Raw genomic sequence first — 6,564 nt, forward strand, 5'->3', positions numbered from 1 at the left:
AGCAGTCTCCTGCCCTGGAGGAGCCTCATGGGTGCAAACCTGACCATTTATCGAATAAAGTTGATTTGCACAAAGGAGTAGCAGAATCAAGTTTGGAATGAATATTCCTGAAGATTAAAAAAATTAACCAACAGCTTCCTCTAGGCGTTTTAAACAAACAGCCTAAATGAATGTGAAGTTAACCTCTCTTTCCTATGTCTGGTGAAAGAAACAAATGGAAGCGATGACAGGATTATATTACTCTATTAATATGACAGATTCTAATTTGTGAGAAGAAATGAACCTCATTCAGTGCTTTATTACCTTCAGAAATTCTAAAATCAATGCAAGATATGCCATAAACATCATTCTTGGCAGGCACACATTGAGGTAAACATATAACTCAAAGATAGCTTGAACTGAATTCTGACCAATTTAGCAAGTAATAAGCAAGGCAGTCTGTGATAAGAACATTAAAAAGAAGAGACAGTAACAGAGTTACGAACAGATGGTATCCATAAATAATATTGAAATAATAATAATATTTTAAATTTATATATGATGCCTCTCAGTCTGGAAAATCCCACAATGCTTTACAGAACTGAATTTAAAACACAAACTTAAACTGGAATGCAGCATTTCTGGTGTGAAATATGACAGTTGTTTGAGAGCCCAAGCAATGCCAAGTCGTTTGGGACAAGAAGAGAATAAGAATTTTAGTTCATTGCTGCTGCAGTAAGAGCTTGGGTTGGATTTTATTTCTTTCCTCTCTTCTAATCTATATGATCTATCATCACCAATAGTATCCGGATATTCTGCCATAATACATCACTATTATCCAGAAAGACCACTTTCCCTACTGTTAATGATATCAGATGCAACATTGATTTTATTTATTAAAGACTCGAAATGATCAGCAATTTGCCTTTATCCTGTGCAAAAAAATGATGTTCTGAGCAAAAGTATCTCCCAAGGCCAAGCAGCGACAGTAGTTAGTACGCCCATGTGTGGGGAATATTAACTCCTATGTCAGTCTAAATTCTGAAACCTTTGTCTTTCACTGCAGAACATAATTGCTCCTTCCAAACGCTTATGTAGCTCAGCCTAACTTGAGGCTGTCTTCTGATCTCAGATAAAGCCAGGCAATCCTTCTGGCTTTAGTGGGATTATGCCAACATAAGTGAAACTAAAATTTACCCCGTGGTATATGAGAGTTGATAGGTGCATAAGGCACTGCGTGACGTTTGAAGGCTGCAATGGAAAAGTGCTGGAGGATGATAGGGAAAAATCATACGCTGTGTACACAGAGCAATGGAAACTATTTAAAGCAGCTCCAGCCTCAAATATTCTGTGTAGTCCCTTCACAGGGAGAAAGATGTTACATGATAGCCTGGATATTTGAGTGAGTAGACTCTGTACTATAGAAATAATATAAAATAGAAGACATTGAGTACTTCTGAGTGATAAATGACACAATCTATTTGCAACAATGCTGAAAACAAACCGGAAACCAATGTTGATTAAAATTAATTCATTTGTAATACTTTCCCATTCGGGCCTGTAGGAATCATAGTCAGTGTTTTCCCATTCTGAGCTCACACTTTTGATAATGACACCTGCAAGGACTCTTTATGTCAGATAAGCTTTGTATCAAGCTTGTAGTAAGCTTGTGGTAACTGTTCTGGAAATAGTAGAAATACTACAGGGTACTGAAATACTCCAGAATACGGGATCATTGCTTGAAGTCGGGGGTTTGCCTTGTAAAATGAGAAAAAAAAAGAAAAAAAAAGGTTGGTGACAGGGCTTTATCTGAAATTAATTATTAACCCTTCTGGGAAGCTATGCTAGCTTGCACTCATTAAACATTTGTCGCTTTTTAAAAGTGTAAGTATCTTTTGTTCATAGGATTCCTACGCTGGCACTCCACGGTGCCTGTGAAGGTTTCCATGATGGTGTGGGACTCAGGTGCGAGCAGATTTACCATATGTTCATGGAGAATAATGACAGCCTGCCCTGGGAGGTAACACAAAACCAGCACCTGCGTGCTGCCATTTGCTGTTGTCAGAGCTGCTGTTGGCAGAGCAGTCAATCTGCATTTTGATGCAGATGATAATTTAGATAGCAAAGTGAGCTAATAGGTTGCACAGTAGTACTCATGGCTTGCCAGCACCCTTCCACTAAGAAGTTGGAAGGTCAGTGGATTGGATGTTGCTGTACTCTCAGGACCATTTGTTAAAATGTACTGGGTAAAATCTTGTTTCCCATAAATTAGCAGAACTCCTGCTGGTTCCACTGGATCCAGGTTTGCTTCAGCTGTTTTTCAGTCAAACCATGGGTTTTAGGATGGAAAGGAAGGAGAGGAATGCAGAAATTACATTGTCACATACGTAGCAATATTAACATAGGTGTTGAACAGTTGTCTTGAACATCACAGAAAATAGTTGTGTTGTTTAATATGACTAAGTTAAAATTACATATTGAAAAGTCTACTCTTAATCCAGCATATGTCTACCTTTCAGGAAATATGAGTCTTTGGTTTAACTATGGCGATTAGTGCAGGAATCCTGTCAGCTTGGGTGACAAACTGTAACTCATACTTAATTCTTATTCATACCAGCAGGATGTGTGTAGGAGCATGCACATACCTACATGCATGGACTCATTAGTGGTATCTGAGACTATTGCAATATTTAAAAGGTTTCTTAATCTTAGAGCTGCTTCTGTGAGACACTGAGTAGTCTCATGTTTGTTGGTTTCCATTTGAATCTTGGGATTTTACAACAGAGTAGATTTGTTTCCTGATTTTATTTTTGCAGTTGCATACCTGCAGTGCATCAGACTTCAGCTGCAAGTTTAAATTAAATTTTATTTTTCAAACATACAGGATTGTGTGCATCAGAATTGATATTATTGTCAGGCTTTGGGTCACCATTTCATATCCTTGAAGCTGGTGCCTGGAAGCTGTTGCCAACAAGAACTCTCCATGTAGGCTCTGTACAGTGAGCCTGGTGACCTCAGTCTGCCTTCTGATGGGCACATGTCCGTAGCTGAAGAGCCTGTTCTAATAAAACTAAAGAGCCTGTTAATAACTGACATCCTCGTTGGCAGCCTGCATAGAGAACCTGAGTTTGGAGTGGATACAGAGATACAGCCTATCTCCATGCCACCAGCACAGGGACAGCGAGCTGGCCACTTGTGACCTCCTCCCAGATCCATCAAGCTTGGGAAACGATGTCCAGAAAACACCCTCCTGCCCTTCTGGGAGTTGGTTTGGGTTCAGAAACAGCGAAGCTGCTTTCACATGGAGCTATGTCTCTGCTAATGCAGCTGTCCTGTACGGCGGTGATGTACCATGTCAGGTTGGCCCTATGTGCCCAACTCCACCGTCTACACAGGCTCCTTTGGGAATTCTGACTTCTTTGAAATGTTTTGGGCTTGTTCTTTTTTTCTTTTCACCTGAGCTGAGGCACAAGGAAGAGGAAAATGTGTTTAGTTTCTCCTTGCTGCTGTCTCTGCGCTACCTTTCAGGCCTGTTAGTGTGATAAGATCCTCAAATGCTAAATTTATATGAAGACTTAGACCCAATAACCTCCCAATTTAAATGCATTTTAGTCCAGTTTATAAGAAATGGGTCATTCAGTCGTCTGTTTTCTAAGTATTGTGTTAGTTGTATTTTGTCCACAGCCTTACCATTGCCATACAGACTTCCAGTTTTTAGGAAAAAGGTTTGCAGACCTGTCTACAGGTATTTAAATATTTCTGGCTGTTTTAAAACCTCAGTCAGTACCAGCTGAAATTAAGAAAAAGGTCTGAACACTAAACGTACACTGCTGCTAACTTAACCACTTTATATAAATTCCCTCTGGATTATTTCTTCTCTGTCTTCTGAAGGTTGACATTTGTTCTTACAATCTGTGGTGAGACCACAGTGAGCTGGCTGACCACAGTAACTGCTGCATGTTGTTCTGCTTGCTGCAGATTAGGAGCATGGGAGGTATCTCTTGCTTCTTTTTTTTATCCCCCCCATTTCTTACTTGCAGAACAACTGAAAAAGGACAAGGTTGAGATATTTCCTGAATGTTGCATTGTGCCTTGCCCTGCATGGTGTTCAGAGGAGGCGGGGAGAAAGGATGAAAAAAGCTGTTGGACTAACTTGACTCTTGTGTCACCCAACTGCTCAGAAAACAGAGGGTCAACAGAGACCAGGGCTTCAAAACAGTGAGGTTAGAGGAGGCAGGGCTGCCAACCTTTCCTGCACCAGCCTGCGGAATAGTTGCTGCTCCATATGATTTCTGTTTCTGTCTAGAAAAGTGCATTTTACAGCAGGAAAAGCATTCTATAAATATTCTCTATTTATTATTTTGCTAGAGCTTATCCACTATGCTGAACTTAGATCAATAAAATGAGAAAAAGGAGGAAAAATACCCAGAGATAAAAGAAACCCAGAGAGCTATGCATTCCAGAATAAACACAGCACTCCTTGACGTGGTACAGGCACTGTTTGTGCCTGGCTTCCCTACAGGGGTTCTTGCACATCCAGTAACTTTGTTTGTATTTTGTAAATTAGCAGATGGTTCTTTGATACAAAGGAGAAAGCGTTCCCAGATCAGATCGAGTATCTCTTTTTCTCCTTTTCCCCCTCTCTGATACTAAACAAATCGTAGAGGAAGACACAACCACAATTGCTAAGTAAAGGGGAGATGAAGCAAATTAAAATATCTGTAAGTTAACCGTAAAGTTCAATTGGCACTGACTGCTGTAAAGCAAAGAATATAACCGAACAGGAGATATTTGCATTTCCAGCATTTCTGAGCGGTGCTCCAGGGGACCTAGGGCACAGCCAGGTCAGTTCGTGCGACCTTTTTCACCGTTTCCTTCCCACAGAGGCTGCCTAAATCTCATCAGTTGAGGGAACTACTCAGACAAGAGCATCACTGCTGGAGTGGGGGAATAATTTTATACCTGCCGTGTGACCTTTTCACAGAATCATAGAACCATTTAGGTTGGAAAGGACCCATAAGATCAAGTCCAACCATTGACCTAGCACTGCCTAGTCCACCACTAAACCTACACAGCTTTGAAATCCCTCCAGGGAGGGTGACTCCACCACCTCCCTGGGCAGCCTGTTCCAATGCTGGACAACCCTTTTGGTGAAGAAATTTTTCTTAATATCCAATCTAAACTCCCCCTGATGCAACTGGAGGCCATTTCCTCTTGTCCTATCAGTTGTTACTTGGGAGAAGAAACCAACACTTGCCTCACTACAACCTCCTTTTAGGTAGCTGTAGAGAGTGATAAGGTCTCCCCTCAGCCTCCTTTTCTCCAGACCAAACACCCCCAGTTCCCTCAGATGCTTCTCAGAGGACTTGTGCTCCAGACCCTTCGCCAGCCTTGTTGCTCTTCTTTGGACATGCTCCAGCACCTCAATGTCAGGGTGGAGCCTGTGTCTCGGTGATATTTGTAAGGCATAGTGCCTGTTTACCAGAAGTTGGGCTTGATCTTGGCTGGAGCCTCGAGGCAGTAATTTGAGTAATGTAACAGTAATTCAGTAAGACGCTTACAGACTAGATCTGGCTAATGCATATTCCACATTGCTCAAAAAAACCCCCTTTTTTAATTGCTAGCCTGAAATTTCTTTGGAAATGTTATTGCTGCAACAGTCAACTCTCCCCTCGTCTATACAGATATTACAATGATAAACTATCATGTGTTTCATTCTGCTTGTGTGTGTAAACTATATATGTATATATAAGAGAAAGCGGGTCTTTTGGGGCAGGCTGCCTCTTTTTTATTTGTGTTTGTACAAGACCTGGCATTATTGGGTCTCAGTCCATGATTGAACCATACAAGCATGACAGTACTGTAAATAAATAAATAGCTACCCTGAAGATAAAATTCCCTTTACTTTCTGTTCAGCACTTTCCCCTGCAGGTCTTTGCACCAGAAGTCTTGCATTGAAAAGATTTTCCTCTGTTATTCCCGTCTTCTGCATCCATGTCTCGTTCCGTTGACCTGACTGTGGAGGATTTGTCATTGGCTCTAGTAAGTGCAATGGGTCCAATAGCTGTAATGTTTTAGAACAAAAGAGAAAATGCTTTCTTCTGAAGCTTTGCCTGAAATGTAGCTTGTGTCCAAAGGTGGAACAAATTATGGGTACTTTTCCCTCTAACACTGGGTAGCAATTAAGGGGAAAATTTCCAAAGTACTTATGCAGAGACTCAAAGGGTATGAAACCAAGGTGGATTTAATGCTTACTAACAACAACTAATACTCTAAGCAGAGAAAAAAGAAATTAAGAGAAAAATTTGCATTATATATAGAAATATATGTACCGTGGAAAAATACATATCCAATACTAAACATGGGCACAAGCCAAATCCTTCTCATTTTACAATCTTTGAGAGTGGCTCCACTGACTTCCAGGGGACTTGAATGGGATCCAACTCCAAATCTGGCTTTCTTAACTCATGAATAGTCCTCCTGAAATTAATAGTATTTCTTGAATTAGGAAAGTGAGACAGATTTTTGGTAGTACAACCCTTGCCCTCAGTAATTCATCGTATATATGATTTGAGGGCAATCCCT

The sequence above is a fragment of the Falco naumanni genome, chromosome 15 (assembly GCF_017639655.2).
Source record: "Falco naumanni isolate bFalNau1 chromosome 15, bFalNau1.pat, whole genome shotgun sequence".
NCBI lineage: Eukaryota > Metazoa > Chordata > Aves > Falconiformes > Falconidae > Falco > Falco naumanni.